The sequence below is a fragment of the Salvelinus sp. IW2-2015 genome, linkage group LG16 (assembly GCF_002910315.2).
Source record: "Salvelinus sp. IW2-2015 linkage group LG16, ASM291031v2, whole genome shotgun sequence".
NCBI lineage: Eukaryota > Metazoa > Chordata > Actinopteri > Salmoniformes > Salmonidae > Salvelinus > Salvelinus sp. IW2-2015.
Genome location: NC_036856.1, coordinates 3,707,285 through 3,727,930, shown reverse-complemented (window position 1 = coordinate 3,727,930; position 20,646 = coordinate 3,707,285).

Here is a 20,646-nt window from a genome sequence, read left to right as displayed (position 1 = left end):
CTCTCCTTCGTATCATCTGAGATCCCCAAGGATTGGAAAGCTGCCGCGGTCATCCCCCTCTTCAAAGGGGAGACACCCTGGACCCAAACTGTTACAGACCTATATCCATCCTGCCCTGCCTATCTAAGGTCTTCGAAAGCCAAGTCAACAAACAGATCACTGACCATCTCGAATCCCACCGTACCTTCTCCGCTGTGCAATCCGGTTTCCGAGCCGGTCACGGATGCACCTCAGCCACGCTCAAGGTACTAAACGACATCATAACCGCCATCGATAAAAGACATTACTGTGCAGCCGTCTTCATCGACCTGGCCAGGCTTTCGACTCTGTCAATCACCATATTCTTATCGGCAGACTCAGTAGCCTCGGTTTTCTAATGACTGCCTTGCCTGGTTCACCAACTACTTTGCGACAGAGTTCAGTGTGTCAAATCGGAGGGCTGTTGTCCGGTCCTCTGGCAGTCTCTATGGGGGTACCACAGGTTCAATTCTCGGGCCGACTCTTTTCTCTGTATACATCAATGATGTTGCTCTTGCTGCGGGCGATCCCTGATCCACCTCTACGCAGACGACACCATTCTATATACTTCCGGCCCTTCCTTGGACACTGTGCTATCTAACCTCCAAACGAGCTTCAATGCCATACAACACTCCTTCCGTGGCCTCCAACTGCTCTTAAACGCTAGTAAAACCAAATGCATGCTTTTCAACCGTTCGCTGCCTGCACCCGCACGCCCGACTAGCATCACCACCCTGGACGGTTCCGACCTAGAATATGGGACATTAAAGTACTAGGTGTCTGCTAGACTGCAAACTCTCCTTCCAGACTCATATCAAACATCTCCAATCCAAAATCAAATCAAGAATCGGCTTTCTATTCCGCAACAAAGCCTCCTTCACTCACGCCGCCAAACTTACCCTAGTAAAACTGACTATCCTGCCGATCCTCGACTTCGGCGATGTCATCTACAAAATAGCTTCCAACACTCTACTCAGCAAACTGGATGCAGTTTATCACAGTGCCATTCGTTTTGTTACTAAAGCACCTATACGACCCACCACTGCGACCTGTATGCCCTAGTCGGCTGGCCCTCGCTACATGTTCGTCGTCAGACCCACTGGCTCCAGGTCATCTACAAGGCTATGCTAGGTAAAGTGCCGCCTTATCTCAGTTCACTGGTCACGATGGCTACACCCACCCGCAGCACGCGCTCCAGCAGGTGTATCTCACTGATCATCCCTAAAGCTAAAACCTCATTTGGACGCCTTTCCTTCCAGTTCTCTGCTGCCTGCGACTGGAACGAATTGCAAAAATCTCTGAAGTTGGAGACTTTTATCTCCTCAACAACTTTAAAAATCTGCTATCCGAGCAGCTAACCGACGCTGCAGCTGTACATAGTCCATCTGTAAACTACCCACCCAATTTACCTACCTCACCCCCCATACTGCTTTTATTATTTACTTTTCTGCTCTTTTGCACACAGTACCAATATCTCTTCTTGCACATGATCATCTGATGATTTATCACTCCAGTGTTAATCTGCTAAATTGTAATTATTCGATTTATTGCCTACCTCATGCCTTTTGCACACATTGTATATAGATTCTCTTTTTTTCTACCATGTTATTGACTTGTTTATTGTTTACTCCATGTGTAACTCTGTGTTGTCTGTTCACACTGCTATGCTTTATCTTGGCCAGGTCGCAGTTGCAAATGAGAACTTGTTCTCAACTAGCCTACCTGGTTAAATAAAGGTGAAATAAAATAAAAAATAAAATAAACAGTGGTAGGCTTGATTACCAACAACGACGAGACGGCCTACAGGGAGGAGGTGAGGGCCCTCGGAGTGTGGTGTCAGGAAAATAACCTCACACTCAACGTCAACAAAACAAAGGAGATGATTGTGGACTTCAGGAAACAGCAGAGGGAGCACCCCCCTATCCACATCGACGGGACAGTAGTGGAGAGGGTAGTAAGTTTTAAGTTCCTCGGCGTACACATCACGGACAAACTGAAATGGTCCACCCACACAGACAGCGTTGTGAAGAAGGCGCAGCAGCGCCTCTTCAACCTCAGGAGGCTGAAGAAATGCGGCTTGTCACCAAAAGCACTCACAAACTTCTACAGATGCACAATCAAGAGCATCCTGTCGGGCTGTATCACTGCCTGGTACGGCAAATGCTCCGCCCACAACCGTAAGGCTCTCCAGAGGGTAGTGAGGTCTGCACAACGCATCACTGGGGGCAAACTACCTGCCCTCCAGGACACCTACACCACCCGATGTTACAGGAAGGCCATAAAGATCATCAAGGACAACAACCACCCGAGCCACTGCCTGTTCACCCCGCTATCATCCAGAAGGCGAGGTCAGTACAGGTGCATCAAAGCAGGGACCGAGAGACTGAAAAACAGCTTCTATCTCAAGGCCACCAGACTGTTAAACAGCCATCACTAACATCGAGTGGCTGCTGACAACATACTGACTCAACTCCAGCTCACTTTAATAATGGAAATTGATGGAAATCTATCAAAAATGTATCACTAGCCACTTTAAACAATGCCACTTAATATAATGTATATGTATATACTGTACTCTATATAATCTACTGCATCTTGCCATCTTTATGTAATACATGTATCACTAGCCACTTTAAACTATGCACTTTTATGTTTACATACCCTACATTACTCATCTCATATGTATATACTGTACTCGATACCATCTACTGCATCTTGCCTATGCCGTTCTGTACCATCACTCATTCATATATCTTTATGTACATATTCTTTATCCCTTTACACTTGTGTGTATAAGGTAGTAGTTGTGGAAATGTTAGGTTAGATTACTCGTTGGTTATTACTGCACGGTCGGAACTAGAAGCACAAGCATTTCGCTACACTCGCATTAACATCTGCTAACCATGTGTATGTGACAAATAAAATTTGATTTGATTTGATTCGAAGTTCATACAATTCTGGCCTTTACAACAGGGATGAAATTTGGAGACCCAAGCTATTCTTCTGGAGCCATGAGCAACACCAAACCAACTGAGTTGATTTATGATTTCTAGAATAATTTAATTATATGCCTGGATTATTCACTGTATTTTTTAAACAATTTGTATCATGTTCAATATTAGACAGTATTTGGTAGCCACCGTCAGTCATACCCACATACATTTATAACTGTCACTTTAGTTTTAGTTGCCTTAAAATGTAGCATCGTTCCATTACATCGTTAGTTTACCTCTCTTCTTACTGGACACAGACATCAATTCAACGTCTATTTCACGTTGTTCAACGTCATTTCATTGAAATGAAGTGGAAACAACATTGAGTGAACCAGTGTGTGCCCAGTGACTTTCCTCTGTCAAGTTTATGTGGTTGTTCCTGAGGACTGCTAGCAATAGTGGATCACATTAGTCTAATGTTTTACAAGCCTATTTGAATCATTATGGAACGCAGCACAGTTCACAATGACTGGACCATTGTCATCATAATTCCATGACCAGTGAGGATTATTAGGGTATATCTATAGGACTACTTTTCAACACTTACTGTACACTTTTTTCACCTTACAATATTTCTTGGATTGAACAATTTAATATTGCAACTTTCAGGATGAATCAAACCACTGTATTTTTGATAAACCAATAAGTTTAGTGCATAAAAAAAGCTCTCCAAACAGTTTTGTATTACGATTCATGAATACTTTCCGAACCCTAAATAATATACAAGATCAGAGTATGTTTTTATCTACCAGTGCTGAAAAGTAGACGAATGTGCGTCTATTTGCATGGCTTTCTGGCATTGATTCATACTATTCTCAACCGTTCTCACATACACTACCGTTCAAAGGTTTGGGGTCACTTAGAAATGAAAAAAAACAACAAAAAAAACATTAAAATAACATCAAATTGATCAGAAATACAGTGTAGACATTGTTAATGTTGTAAATGACTATTGTCTCAACACAAACAGTGAAGAGGCGACTCCGGAATGCTGGCCTTCTAAGCAGAGTTCCTCTATCCAGTGTCTGTGTTATTTTGCTCATCTTAATCTTTGCTTTTTATTGGCCAGTCTGAGATATGGCTTTTTCTTTGCAACTCTGCCTAGAAGGCCAGCATCCCGGAGTCGCCTCTTCACTGGTGACGTTGAGACTGGTGCTTTGCGTGTACTATTTATTGAAGCTGCCAGTTGAGGACTTGTGAGGCATCTGTTTCTCAAACTAGACACTCTAATGTACTTCTCCTCTTGCTCAGTTGTGCACCGGGGCCTCCCACTCCTCTTTCTATTCTGGTTAGAGCCAGTGAAGGGAGTAGTACACAGCGGTATACCAGGTCTTCAGTTTCTTGGCAATTTCTGGCATGGAATAGCCTTCATTTCTCAGAACAAGAATAGACTGACGAGTTTCAGAAGAACGTCCTTTGTTTCTGGCCATTTTGAGCCTGTAATCGAACCCACAAATGCTGATGCTCCAGATACTCAACTAGTCTAAAGAAGGCCAGTTTTTTTGCTTCTTTAATCAGTACAACAGTTTTCAGCTGTGCTAACATAATTGCAAAAGGGTTTTCTAAAGATCAATTAGCCTTTTTAAAATGATAAACTTGAATTAGCTAACACAACGTGCCATTAGTCATTTACAACATTAACAATGTCTACACTTTATTTCTGATCAATTTTATGTTATTTTAATGGACAAAAATGTTGCTTTTCTTTCAAAAACAAGGATATTTCAAAGTGACCCCAGTCTGTCTAGAAAGTTCTAATTAAATGTACACCAAACTTAAAGGGATGGCTTTAGACCCTATTGAATGAAAACTCCTCGAGAAAATCTGTTGGCCAGCAAGTGGGAGTGTTTTCAGCGGTTTAATAAAATTGATTCAATGCGCGCAAGGGAACCACGCCTGAAAACCAACCACGGAGAAGTGCGTATAAAAGGCGTGCGTCGGACAGGAGTACAATTCCTAAGTCTAAATAGGGCCCTTAGTGTACACTCTCTCCTTTCCGATTGATCCCCCTGCTTCCACCTCTCTTTCCCTCTCCTGCTCTTGCTGTGCGAGATTAATACTAACTGTATTTGATTGTTGAAGTGGTTAAGTCTGACTGCCATACAGTGCACTGTTTGCATTATCAGAATTACAGGGCAGGGCCGGATCACCACATCTTGGGCCTCCCCCTGGGGAAACATATTTTTTAGGAAAACAGCTATCTTCCTGCAATTCTACACATTTTGCCATGGGGCAGAGAGAAACATTTGCAGTTTTATATCTAATCTCATGCTATTCTACACATTTTGCAATTTTTTTAAAGGTTGTTTCAAAATCGTCATGTGTATTCAGATAGAAAGTTTTGTCCAAGTCGTGAAGCAAAAATTGTTGTGTTCTATTTAATCACGTTGTTTAGGCTTTGATTATGTGTGGGGAGAAGAAGACGTTTGTGAGAGGAATTCCTGCTTGGATGATTTAAAAATAAATAATATTTGACCCCCTTACTCTCGATCTTGTCTCATCGCTGCAACTCCACAACGGGCACGGGAGAGGCAAAGGTGGAGTCATGCATCCTATGAAACATGACCCGCCTAACTGCGCTCCTTAACACCCGCCAGCTTAACCCGGAAGCCACCCGCACCAATATATCGGAGGAAACCCTGTTCAACAGGCGACTGGGCTCAGCCTGCAGGTACCCGGCCCGCCACAAGGAGTTGCTAGAGCGCGATGAGACAAGTAAAGCCGAACCTCCACTAAACCTCAAGCAATTTTTTATGAAGTACCTGAATCACCATTGAGCAGTAAAAAACACTACCTTGTTTGCTTGAATGGTTCCACATGATCCAAATATGAAGAAGTATTAATGGTGCATGTAAAACACATGCATGTATCATTACAAGAGTATATCCCTGGGACATCTCCATTTCAGGCCTTCTTACTGAAGCCACTTGATTGGACTGTTTCCCATCAGATTACATTTAATGTGGTTAAAGTACAACACATTGTGTCATTCCACTATTACTACTGACCAGCGTTCTCCGTCCTTCTTGCTAGGCTGCACTGTTTCTAACTATGTAAACGGCCATGCAAGTGTCCTTTGACTGCTTTGTGCTTTCCTTTGTGGTACACTTACACCAAACAAATGTTTTTTATTTTTTTATTTCACCTTTATTTAACCAGGTAGGCCAGTTGAGAACAAGTTCTCATTTACAGCTGCCATCTGGCCAAGATAAAGCATAGCAGTGCGACAAAAACAACACAGAGTTACACATAAACAAACGTACAGTCAATAACACAAAAGAAAAGAAAAATTGAAAGATCTATGTAGAGTGTGAGAAAATGTAGAAGAGTAGGGAGGTAGGCAATCAATAGGCCATAGAGGCGAAAATAATTACAATTTAGCATTAATACTGGAGTGATATACAGTGGGGAGAACAAGTATTTGATACACTGCCGATTTTGCAGGTTTTCCTACTTACAAAGCATGTAGAGGTCTGTAATTTTTTATCATAGGTACACTTCAACTGTGAGAGACGGAATCTAAAACAAAAATCCAGAAAATCACATTGTATGATTTTTAAGTAATTAATTTGCATTTTATTGCATGACATAAGTATTTGATACATCAGAAAAGCAGAACTAATATTTGGTACAGAAACCTTTGTTTGCAATTACAGAGATCATACGTTTCCTGTAGTTTCTTGACCAGGTTTGCACACACTGCAGTAGGGATTTTGGCCCACTCCTCCATACAGACCTTCTCCAGATCCTTCAGGTTTTGGGGCTAGCCAGTAGCCAGTAGCCAGGGAAAATACAGCGCGCCATATCAAATAACATGATATAAAAATCCAACTTTCATTAAATCACACATGTAAGATACCAAATTAAAGCTACACTCGTTGTGAAGGCCAGCCAACATGTCAGATTTCAAAAAGGCTTTTCGGTGAAAGCATAAGATGCTATTATCTGATGACAGCACAACAGTAAACAAACAGAGTAGCATATTTCAACACTGCAAGCACGACACAAAACGCAGAAATAAAATATAAATCATGCCTTACCTTTGACGAAATTATTTTGTTGGCACTCCAATATGTCCCATAAACATCACAAATGGTCCTTTTGTTCGATTAATTCCGTCGATATATATCCAAAATGTCAATTTATTTGGAGCGTTTCATCCAGAAAAACACAGCTTCCAACTATCGCCACTTCTCTACAAAAGTTACATGTAAACTTTACCAAAACATTTCAAACTGATTTTGTAATACAACGTTAGGTATTTTTAAACATTAATAATCGATCAATTTGAAGACGGGATGATCTGTGTCCAATACAAAAGAAAACAAACTGACGCAACTTTTTTCTTGCGTCATGCTTTCTCAAAAAATGTACTTCATGTGACCCTCATTTACGATAGCCCTACTTCTTCAGTACACAAAGGAATAACCTCAACCAATTTCCAAGGACTGGTGACATCCAGTGGAAGCGGTAGGAACTGCAAGCAAGTCCATTAGAAATCTGGTGTCTCTAAAAAACTCATTGAAAAGACAGTGACATCAAAAAAGGTTTGTCCTCAGGGTTTTGCCTGCTACATAAGTTCTGTTATTCTCACAGATATGATTCAAACAGTTTTAGAAACTTCAGAGTGTTTTATATCCAAATCTACTAATAATATGCATATCTTATATTCTGGGGATGAGTAGCAGGCAGTTGAATTTTTGCATGCTATTTTTCCGAAAGTGAAAATGCTGGCCCCTGCCCACAAGAAGTTAATACTAGTGCAGGAACTCAAATCGAGCAGCAGGAAAAGCTGCATTATGCATTAAAGACTCCATCCACCTGACTATGCAGATACAAAAATAGCCTATATGAGAAGCTTCAACTGCTCACGCAATCCTCCAGCCTCTCATAAATAATATATGCAGATTCTACCAATGGGTCCGGTCTTACTGTTTTTGTTTGTTTGTTTGCTTTGGCCGGCTTTTCCTCCCACCAATTTTCACATGTTTTTTTCATCAGAAAAAATTGCTTATGCGATTACTTTATGTGTGTGTAAAACATTACTGTTTTCAGATTTTTTATTACTTGATTTTAGATGTGTATGAAATTGTTTAGCTGTAATGTTTGTATCCTGTATATTTGACTGTGATATATGGATGTCTCACCTAGCTATCTTTAGATTAATGCACTTACTGTAAGTCGCTCCTCTTCCCTTTCCTTTCTGGATAAGAGCATCTGCTAAATAACTAAGATGTCAAAAATCATATTACTGCATTGATTCTTTTAAATTATTAAATATTTATGTCACACATGTATAATTTGTAGATTTCTTTATTAAACATATATAGCATTTTACCAAAAAAACATGATTAGTTGTCTCTCTGACATGAAACCATCAAGTGATAGATTTTAAACAAATACATGTCTCTCATTGAACAACCCCATGCTTGATTAGATAGTGAAAAAACACAATAATCGCTTTCATAATTTCTTTAAACAATTGAACTAATTAACCAACATTTCTGAAAATGGATATATAGCATTTTGGAATGAAACTCTTCGTGTATTTTCTCCACGACACGAAGGGGCTAACCACCTCTTCCGTCGATGCGTTCACACAACCCCTGGGGACATGCTTATCGATTTAACTGTACTTCTGGATCCATCCCAAGACCGAACATGATACATCATTTCCTACAGTAAAGAGATTTGTTTATAGTTCATTTTCCTTTCCATTATTAGTACGGCAGAGAGATTAAAATGATTTGTAGCTGTACGGCCATTAGAAATAGAAAGTTTCAGTGGTGTCTTTGAAGGGTCTCAGACATATGGGTTGTCTTTGTCTGAAAACGATATTGGTAAGCTATGTGTTTCTAGTGGGCTCCTATTGAAATGCACACTCGTCATGGTGTGACAGATGATGACTCATGCCTCTCACCTTGAATAATTGCCCTCTTCGGTTCTATTTGAACATGCCTGCCATAGACGGTTGAAATGTAGTGAGCCTATGCAGACATTTCGGTAACTCCTCTTTCATGCATTTTTCAAGAGAGGCATGCTGCACATTGCTGTCTCCAGGAGCCCGAGAGTAATTATTCCAATGGTTTATAAATACACTAGATGCCTGATAGTGGACGCTGTGTTGAAGCCACTGTGCCTCCATCTTACCACTCCCCCACCATTGTAAAAAAATATTTTGGAACAAAATTTATAAAAACATTTTCCTTAAAGTATAATTTCCTTAAAGTACATCATTTTGGAGATAACTAATATTACTGTCCCCACTACAACCAAAAAATACTTTTTTGTCCTTGAAACATTTAATAGAAATACTGTAGAATTCCATTATTTCCAATGGAGGACTTCTCTTTCTGGGGAGTGCAAATATGGCTGACCGGTGGCTTCAAAGGAAAGGGAGGGAAAGGGGATACCTAGTCAGTTGCACAACTGAATACATTCAACTGAAATGTGTCTTCTGCATTTAACCCAACCTCTCTGAATCAGAAAGGTGTGGGGGGGGGGCTGCCATAATCGACATCCATGTCATCGGTGCCCAGGGAGCAGGTTCGGTTGGTTAAAACTAGCTATCACAGTCTCACGTCATCCATGTTTCTCTAACGTCAAATTTTGATGGTGTTGCAAAAGTCAAATTTAGAAGTGCTTAAGGTTCAGTTTGAGCATTATCTCAGAATTTTTAAGGTTAGGGATAAGTTTAGGGATTAACTCTGAAATCTTAAGGTTAGGCATTAACTCCAAATGATTCAGGTAATGGACTGGGTGCGTGCTTAGTCCCCTCCTGTACTCCCTGTTCACCCACGACTGCATGGCCAAGCACGACTCCAACACCATCATTAAGTTTACCGACCACACAACGATGGTACTATAGGCCTGATCACCGACAACGATGAGACAGTCTATTGGGAGGAGGTCAGAGACCTGGCAGTGTGGTGCCTCAACCTCTTACTCACCGTGATCAAGACAAACGAGATGATCATGGAAAAGGAGGGCCGAGCACGCCCCCATTCTCATCGACGAGGATGTAGTGGAGCATGTTGAGAGCTTCAAGTTCCTTGGTGTCCACATCAACAACAAACTATCATGGTCCAAAAACACCAAGACAATCATGAAGAGGGCATGACAACGCCTATTCTCCTGAAAAGAGACTGAAAAGACTTGGCATGGGTTCTCAGATCCTCAAAAAGTTATACAGCTGCACCATTGAGAGCACCCTGACTGGTTGCATCACCGCCCGGTATGGTTAATTCTCAGCATACAACCGCAAGGCGCTACAGAGAGTAGTGCATACGGCTCAATACATCCCTGGGGCCAAGTTTCCTGCCATCTAGGACCTCTATGCCAAGTGGTGTCAGAGGAAGGCCCTACAAATTCCCAAAGACTCCAGCCATCCTAGTCATAGACTGTTCTATCTGCTACTGCACAGCAAGCGGTACTGGAGCGCCAAGTCTAGGTCCAAAAGGCTCCTTAACAGCTTTTAACCGCAAGCCAAAGGACTGCTGAACAGCTAATCAAATGGCTATCCGGACTATTTGCATTGACCCCCCCATTTTTACGCTGCTGCTAGTCTCTGTTTATTATCTACGCATAGTCACTTTACTCCTACCTACATGTACAGTACCAGTCAACAGTTTGGACACACCTACTCATTCAAGGTTTTTCTTCATTTTTACTATTTCCTACATTGTGGAATGATAGTGAAGACATATGGAATCATGTAGTAACCAAAAAATGCATTCCAGGTGACTATCACATGAAGCTGGTTGAGAGAATGCCAAGACTGTGCAAAGCTGCCATCAAGGCAAAGGGTGGCTACTTTGAAGAATCTAAAATAAAATACATTTTGATTTGTTGAACACTTTTTTGGTTACTACGTGATTCCATAGGTGTTATTTCCTAGCTTTGATGTCTTCACTATTATTCTACAATGTAGAAAATAGTCAACTTTTGACTGATACTGATACATATTACCTCAATTACCTCGACTAACCTGTACCCCCGCACATTGACTGGTCTGGGTTTGGCCGGGGTAGGCCGTCGTTGTAAATAAGAATTTGTTCTTAACTGACTTGCCTACTTAGATAATGGTTCAATTAAAAATATATACTTCATTTGTCTCTCCTTTTCCTTGTTGTTTATCTGAACAGTATGAATGTATATCTGCTCAACTTTAGGGGGGCTCGGCCTCATAACATAAACACGCTTGAGACTTGCCCCAGGTATGACCTTAATGTTTAGGGTTCAAGCAGAGTTTGCGGAGGCACTCCTGCATCTGCTCTGCAAGGTACAGCTCCTTATGACTGAAAACAAAAACAAGACGATGGTGGGTTGTTTTCAGCTGAATTCCTTCCTTCCTGTGTGTGTGTGTTGGTTCTTCTATCCTTGAGGGGACCTAAATTGCCTAAATGTCCCCCCATGGATAGTAAAACAAAGATAATTCTCCCTCGTGGGGACATTTCCCACATCCGCATGAGGCCAAAGGCTATTTTCAGTTTATGGGTTAGGTTAAGGGTTAGGGTTACAATTAGGGTTAGGGTAAGGGGTTAGGAGTTAGATTTAGGATTTGGGTTAGGCTTGCGGGTTAAAATTAGGGTTAGGGTTAAGGTTAGGGTTATGGTTAGAATAAGGGTTAGGGAAAATAGGATTTTGAATGGAAATACATTTTAGGTCCCCATGAGGATAGAAGAGCATAACGTGTGTGTGTTTGTGTGTGCGTGCTTGTGTGTGTGTGCGTGCGCAGGTACGTGTGTTTAACAATCCATGCTTCATCTAGATATGTTAGTGCCACTGAATGAATTTAAAATATTGATGGGAGACTCTGTTACAGGGGCGTGAAAATGCTTTTTTTTAGGTTGGATCATGTTGTATTGTTGTATGTTTTAATTATGTAATGTATTGATTGTTGCTGCCCTCTTGGCCAGGTCTCCCTTGAAAAAGAGACTCTGGGTCTCAATGGGCTTTTCTTGGTTAAATAAAGGTTAAATAAATAAAAAATAAGGGCGGTATGTTCTGATAATGAGATCCTCTAACAGGGCGTACTCTATTATACCTCCACTCATGTCTGGGCACGTCTCACTTGAACTTTGACCCCTCACCTCTAACCTATGCCTCCTACCATCAGATATTGTTTTTGTGCCTCAAGTATCCAGCCGGCTCCCAAGGAAGGGGGTGAGGGGTTGGCATACCAGCTTGTGGGCTTTGGCACCAGACCCTTGATGCAATTAGCTGGCAAATGGGCCGATTTGGAGGGAAACCAAGCGGAACCTGTCTGTTTGTTCGTATCGACCAGCAGACCTGCTTGAGGGACAGGTGGGTGGAGTTCCAGGTGCCACTCAACCCAGTGCTTTGGAGAGATGGCCTTGTTCTTATTAAGAGCCTGATATTGATGTCTGATCTGGAGACGGCATTAGACTGGCATTTCAGAACAGGTAATGTGACTATTATTGTTGCTTTTGTTGCAAATAGTATTACTGTCATGTCAATGTTGGATTATACAGATGTGAAAGACAGCGTGCGATTAGGAAAAGCTACAGGGAGTTTTTGACGTCTTTAAAACATAGTACATTTTAAACAGCAGTCTGTGGAACTGGCTGAAGAGATACTGCCCTTTGTTTGTTTTCCCTCAAACATGCCATGATTTCATAAGGATGGTGGCACAGCATTTGTTGTTTTCATCAGAAATTACTGCTTATGTGTGTGTAAAATATTACTGTTCTCCGATTTTTAATTCGTAGATTTGAGATGTGTATGAAAATGTGTTTTTTTTGCATCCTATATATTTGACTGTGATTGGTGGTTGTCGGATTTTGGGCAAAACACCCAATTTAGACAGTCCCACTGGGCCAAAAATGGACCAGCCCATCTGGCATTTGCCCAATTGACAGTCCGACCCTGACTACAGCTGTTTCGCTCCCATTGGGAGAGACTGTTAATCACGCAGTGAGATTGACGAGAGTGGTCATTGCTTCCTACTAGTTCATCATGGTGTAATCACATGGTGTTGTGTTCTCCAGACTGGTTCTCCAGAACTGTGTGGTGAGTACCAGGAGACCTTATATGAGGTATCTATCCAGAATCCAAATCTCATGCATGAACGACCCACTGTGCCCACTTACAAAACAAATCAAATGTTATTAGTCACATGTGCCAAATACAACAGGTTTTGTACTGTGAAATGAGCCTTTAACCAACAATGCAGAGTTTTTTTTAAATTAAGTAAGAAAAATTTGCTAAATCAACTAAAGGAAAAATAGTAACACAATAACAATAACAATTTAAGCAGCGTGTTTGTGTGGCATCAATATAGCGTGGTGTGTGTGGGGTGTGTTGTGTGTTTGTGTGTGTGTGTGTGTGTGTGTGTTGTGTGTGTGTGTGGTGTGTGTTGTGTGTGTGTGGTGTGTGTGTGTGTGTGTGTGTGTGTGTGTGTGTGTGTGTGGTGTGTGTGTTGGAGTGTCAGTGTAGTACAGTGCTTGCAAAAGTATTCACCCCCTTGGCATTTTTCCTTTTGTTGACTTACAACCTGGAATTAAAAGCAATTTTTTGGGGGGGGGTTGTATCATTTGATTTACACAACATGCCTACCACTTTGAAGATGTACTTTTTTTTTACTGTGAAACAAACAAGAAATAAGACCAAAAAAAATGAAAACTTGAGCATGCATAACTATTCACCCCCCAAAGTCAATACTTTGTAGAGCAACCTTTTGCAGCAATTACAGCTGCAAGTCTCTTGGGGTATGTAAGCTTGGCACATCTAGCCACTGGGCTCTTTGCCCATTCTTCAAGGCAAAACTGCTCCAGCTCCTTCAAGTCGGATGGGTTCCGATGGTGTATACCAATCTTTAAGTCATACCACAGATTCTCAATTGGATTGAGGTCTGGGCTTTGACTAGGCCATTCCAATACATTTAAATGTTTCCCCTTAAACCACTCGAGTGTTGCTTTAGCACTATGATTAGGGTCATTGTCCTGTTGTAAGGTGAACCTCCGTCCCAGTCTCAAATCTCTGAAAGACTGAAACAGGTTTCCCTCAAGAATTTCCCTGTATTTAGCACCATCCATCATTCCTTCAATTCTGACCAGACTTATGGCTGCAATCCCATTAACAGGATCAACATCTGGGGAAATTTCAGAGCGACAAACTAAAAATACAACATCGTAACATTAAACATTCTTGAAAATTCAAGTGCCTTACATCCTTCAAAAGATTGGAATCTTGGTAATCAAACTGCGTTTTCCGATTTAAAATAGCTATTACAGAGAAAAAATGCCATGCTTTTGTTTGAGAAGAGCGATCAACAACAACAAACTTTTCCCGCCATGACAGGTTTGACACATTCACATCTGAAGGTAAAATTATGACTTACATTCTGATATCTTGCTCTTATTTCTCCTCCTGAGGGTCCCAGTGATCAAATGAAGTGCCGTTTTCTTTGATAAAATCCATTTTTATAGCCTAACACGAAACATTTTGTAAACAGCTTGTGTCGTGAATTCCATCTCTATCAACTTTTGACGAAGCATTCAATGTAATTACACACACTAAACAATCGTTTATGTAGTTATGGTTGGTTTCATTGCAATCCTCTGGATGTTTGTAACACAGCCATACTTGATGGTTCTTTTTGCGGGGCGTATTGATCGAAAGGAACTGATTTGAAGACAACGAGCAATGACCTCATTGCGCACCAATAATATTAGCGAAGTTTCGTTGATTGACTGTATTTCTGCCCAATGACCACTGATCTTCTTGAAATTTAGCTTGGTAGATAGTCAATGAGCTGAGGTAAACGCCCGTATGTGATGGTTATGGGTTGAACCACCAGCCCTTGTTAGTAAACGCACGCGTAACAAACTTCATTAGCCATTGACGATCAGACTTTTTGCAGACACACACATTACGCACAGCAGTATTTTGTGAAGAGTATTTTCAACGATTTCATAGAAAACATCATGGTGAATAAATCAGGAAAAGCGAAGTCAAAATCTAAGTATACAGATTTGCACCAAATTATAGAAGAAATAGATAGGGAAAGTGAGACAGATTTGTTGCTTGAAGAATCTTTGAGTGAGCATAGTTTTGACTCAAAGACCGAAGAGATGTTTCTGCAAGGAGATGACATAATTCTGGACTGGTAAGTGCTAATGCCGTTGTTTGAAATATAAATAATTTGATATTTTTTCCGCAAAAATATATACAGTATATATTTTTTTGTTGTTGCAATTTATAGAAATATAATCAGTAATGAAATGTGTGATGAAATGAATATATATATATATATATATATTCCATGTCAGATATATATTTTTCTGCACAAGACAAAGAAATGGTACAAGACATTATTTTATAATTTCATTGACATTGCTGTGGTGAATTCCTTCATCCTGCAGAAGGAAATGGCGAAGAGCTGTGGACGGCCCCCCATCTCACAGCTAGCCTTCAGGGAGCTGCTTATCCGGGAGCTTGCTGGCTATAGCGCAAAGTCCACTGCATCACCTTCTGCCCCCTCTACCTCTGCCCCCTCTACTCCTGCCGCCACTGGTGTTCACATGCCAAAATTCATAACTGCAGGCATGAATGTGCCTCAGGGCCAAAAGGGCACAGCATGGCGGCGTCGTTGTGTTCTTTGTCACATGAAGTCCCCCATCACCTGCACSACTTGTTCGGTTTGCCTCTGCTTTACAGCAGAAAGAGACTGCTATGGGCCATGGCACCAGCAGCAAAATATTGTGTAGCGGACTGAGGGTCTTCCAAAGGGTCTACCCCAGTTTTTTTTGTATATATATTTTTTCCAAAAAAATGCAAAATTTTTATAAAAATGTTTGTGTGTTAGAATTGCTTTTTGATATGTTGTATATAGTTATTTGCACTGTTGTATATAGTTATATATCATTTCACCAATTCGGCCACTTGGGTACATTTGGGCAACTTGTGTGGGACACCTGGGTGACTTCATGCTAAATGTCATGTAGCTCACCCATTCCTGAAGTTATCAGTCTGAAATTTTGCACAACTACAGTTGCCCTCTTGTGTTCTCCATCTAAATTATCCCCAGCATCCTATCTGACTGTTTGGCTATTCTAGTACATGTGAAAGATGATGCTACAACAATAAAAAATAAAAAAAAACGTATGCTCTTTCTTTCTCTTTTCTTCTACCAGATATATTGTGTTATATTCTCCTACATTCAATTAACATTTCCACAACCTTCAGAATGTTTCCATTCAAATGATACCAAGAATATGCATATCCTTGCTTCTGGGCCTGAGCTACAGGCAGTTAGATTGGGGTATGTCTTCAGGCGGAAATTAAGAAGAAGGGATGCAGCCATAAGAAGTTAAAGAGCCTTTTGGACCCAGACTTGGCGCTCCAGTACCACTTACCGTGCGGTAGCAGAGAGAACAGTCTATGACTTGGGTGGCTGACAATTTGACAATTTTTGCATTGGTCCACCAAGATCTTGTGCCTGTCATCATCCACTAAAAGGGAGATTAATCTACAACCACTGGAACCACTTTGAGTAATCTACTGTGACGTGTCAAAATCATAATTTCCATATCAAAATCAAAATGGCAGTGTATGCCGCTAGAACCTTCTGTACATTATACGCACGTTCCTGTTGTGGGAACAGGAAATCCTTTAAGTGATAAAAGATGGGTGCTGTGCTCACTCAGCTCTGTACCAGGTAGATTTGACAGTGGTGAGACCCCCATGTTTGACCAATATGTGTCCACGGTTTAGTAGTAATATCTTTCACTCCATTTACATCTTAGCTTTCTGCTGTAACAGACATTTTTGGCTGTACTAGTTTTCTTGACGTAATGTTTACTACTACAAAGTATGCAGCAGGTCATTTAAATGTATACAATGTGACCACATTCAACTGCATGTAGTCACGGTCCATTAGTAGCAGGCAGGCAGATCACAATGATGAAGGTTTCTGTTCCTCTTTACGGGATAAGACGATAAAGCCTTAAATCATAGCGTGAGTCTCTCCCTTTGAAGATATGAGGTGTAACGCCTCTTTGGGTAATGCCCATTTAAAAGGACATATCTGGACAAAATGTTGTAAAGCCAGACTTTTTTAGTGTGTCGTGCGAACAACATAAAGATGTCAATGAGCTTGACGGTTTCAAGTGTATTTGCTAATTGCCTGCAGCCCCGATCCATTACTCAATGTTAGACTATTGGTATGATGTTTGACCCTGGAGGATGGCTTCACAAAATGGCAGTTCAATGTGATCTTCAAAGTAAGACCAATGAAGTACAGTACAGTAGATACATATGGCCTTGGAAATAGCTTCCAGATGTAACTTTTTCATTTTCAACCTAGAAGTTAATCCGACCTGTTAATCATCAAGATTCTGTCATGAAATGTCTGGTACCTCAGGCCATCCCTGTCTCGTTCAAAGGCATCACCATCCTCTTATCATGAGAGAGTGTTTTAATTCACTGACAGTCACTACTAATGGATGGTGTTCAGATTAATTGTGCACATTCTCTTGCTCCCGGACTGGAACAGCAGTGCTGAACACTGTTGCAGCTGAACGCTACTGAAGTTGAGCATTGCTGTAACTGCCAGCATTAAAATATCTTATCTTTTTCCATATGGTTCTCTGTTGTATAGCCTGGTGTATTTCCTGCAGATTAATGGGCCTCCCTCATTGCCCTTACAAAAATGAATTTGTTGAGCAAAACTTCCCGCAAGTTTGTGGCAAATTGTTTGCCACTAGTGGCGACTCTGCAGCAAACCTTTGACAACAATAATATTTATTGCCACTAGTGGCAAACAGTTTGCCAATTCTCTCATGATTCTATTTGAATCTGAGGCAAACCTGTGGCAACAAGGTTTCTGGTGGCGTTTCTGGTGAACACATGACTTCCAAGAAAAGTAACCATTGATGACCAATCAGGGGGATAAGATTCAATTCTTTTTTTTGCTTAATACATTGCTGCCTTTGAATAGCAATATGCATGTCAATATGCTAGTGTCACTGTTCAGTAGCATGTTAGCTAGCACAACAAATAAGCTCGCAGCAATATGAGCCGACTTGACATCACAGCAAAACTTCCCTTTTGCAGACGGATACCCTTCTCCTACCCGTGGTGTTGGAAGAGGCTGCATCAACATCAAGATCAACATCAACATCAAGATGTTGGTGGTGCACTCATAACACTTTTTTTGAGAGATAAATGAGCTCTTCAAGCTTGATAAGGTCAGCAAATGCATGTATTATTCTCATAAATGTAGCCCATACATTCATTATTTGTAACACTTAGATCTTTCATTGTTTTAAACTAGTAGCTTGCTCATCTTGATCATGTGTTGTTTATTTTTCTTTCCAGAAGAAATCAGTTACAAGGCAAAAAGACAGATTGAGGCCTTCAATTAAACTAAGGACAGAGACATATGTGTGCACCAGGTCAAGGCTTCTTGCATGCATAGCTTTGAGATTTAAGTTAACAATAACTCATTTTGGAAAAATAATATGAATTGCCATATTAGGCATAACCCAATTTTATGTTGCTTTTCTTTCACCCAAGCCGTATACACCGGAGTCAGGAAGCAGACAACTGTCTCTTAAATGAAGTCCCCAGTCTAGATTGAATATCATATTTAGTTGATTAGCTTGAATCAATTGTGTTAAGGCTTGGCTGGAGAAAAATCTTGCATACTATGGCTCTCTTGGAACAGTTGGCCACACATTTAAAGGTACATTTAGGCCTAAGTCCCAGTTTCTGCTAGCTACATTGTTTGTTTATACAAGGCAGAAACATGAATTCCTAGCTGAAAAATGTAGAATGCCAGCTTCAGTGAGAAGCATAGCAACATCGAGGCAACTTTGTAACAGCTGACCCCATTTTTCCAAAGCCAAACCTGCCCATTAGCTGCTGAGTCTACCTTTGATGATACCAAAATATAAAATGTTTTCAGTATGGTAATGTTGTTTTGTTTTTGTGTTTTCTGATTGTTTCAGTGCATGCATTCAACAAGCTTTGAACAAAGGACTTCCACAGGGCACCATTTCCAAAGTCCACTCAAAAAGGCAATAGTTATGCAATGGGTTTTATTATATATAGTATTATATATAGTTTTTTTATAAATGTTGTTTTAATCTTCCATTGGTTGAAAGCTATTGCTCAATTATCACATGGCTCATGTTCATTCTGTAGTTGCCCCTTTTATCATCCTACGGTCAACATCCCCATAGTGTTCACATTTCTTTCATGTAAATGTTGTCGATACATTGAATACATGTTGTTTAGCATATTTAGTAAAGTGAGTGTGTGGAATAGGTTAGGTAGTTAAGACAACACACTTCAGCTCACTACCAATTCCATACTCCACTTTCCCAGGGGGCAGCAGCAACCTTGTCCAGGTGCTGAGCCTGGTTGATAAAGAGACAGGTGCTGCCAATTAAGGTGATTGTCCTGCAGTATCTAATGACTACCAGCTGCAATCAATTGACTACCTTTGTGGGTGTGGATACACCAAACATTTCTGTTGACCAAACAAAAAAAACAGCTGAATCTCACACTAGCCTAGTGGTTAAGAACCAGGTTGTCATTTTCACAGGAATAAATTACCTGAGTGCAGAGCAATGAAGTTGATGGTTGGGGTTTTGACTGGTTTCTGGTTTTTAGAAGGGCTTTATCTCAGTTTATGTTTTTGTAGCTAGTTTCATAGTTTCACAGCTCTAGTGTTTTATGGAGGGGGAAAAGGAACATTCAGAAAATAGATATTGGTGACTGAAGTAGGTTTTTTTCCCTTATTTTTGTTGGGGAGGTGTTATGGAATAGGTTATGTAGTTTAGAGAGCACACTACCACTTCAAAATCAGTAGTCTAGTTATTGGTTTTGTAACTGTGTGTGTGCGTCTGTTTTATAACCTAAATATTTCACACTTATTGTGATACTTACTCATGGTCATCAGTGACCAATGTGTGGAGAGTTGTTTTGACTTGGGCCTCTATGGAGCTATGGTGTAATGGAGTGTAAAGCAAAAAGCACTTAGGACTTTTTTCTGAAAATCCCTTTTTTCCTGAGTCACATTTCACAGCTGTAAACACATACTTCTATTCACACGATCTACAAGACCTTTCAATGATTCAATCATCGATTTTGCATCTCTCACTGCTGCCTACTTTAAAACTTTGCTCTGAGAATATTTGGATGTTTGCCAGAGCCAATCCCCTTTTCTTCCGGGAATTTTAGAGGCTTTTTGCATGGTTCTATCAATTATGTATGTTTTCAAATACCGGTGTCTCTCGTGAGGTCCTTTACCTAACAATTAAGGCACGCGCAGCAGTGTAAACTACCATTTAAGTCATTTTGGGGGGTATCTGTACATACTTTTCTTACGGAACGTTGTAAAGTAAAAGTTGTCAAAAATATAAATAGTAACGTAAAGTACAGATACCCAAAAAAACGACTTAAGTAAAAAATACTTTCAAGCACTACTTAAATACTTTACACCACTGGTTATAGCCCTATTCGGATGGGTATTAGTAGAAACGTTGGATTTGTAATTATTATCCAAGGATATGCGTTATTCCAGAGGACGATTCACACAAGATTAGTTCGTTCTTCCAAACTATCTTTTTGTTCAGTGTATTTAAATTGAAGTGTGATCATAATC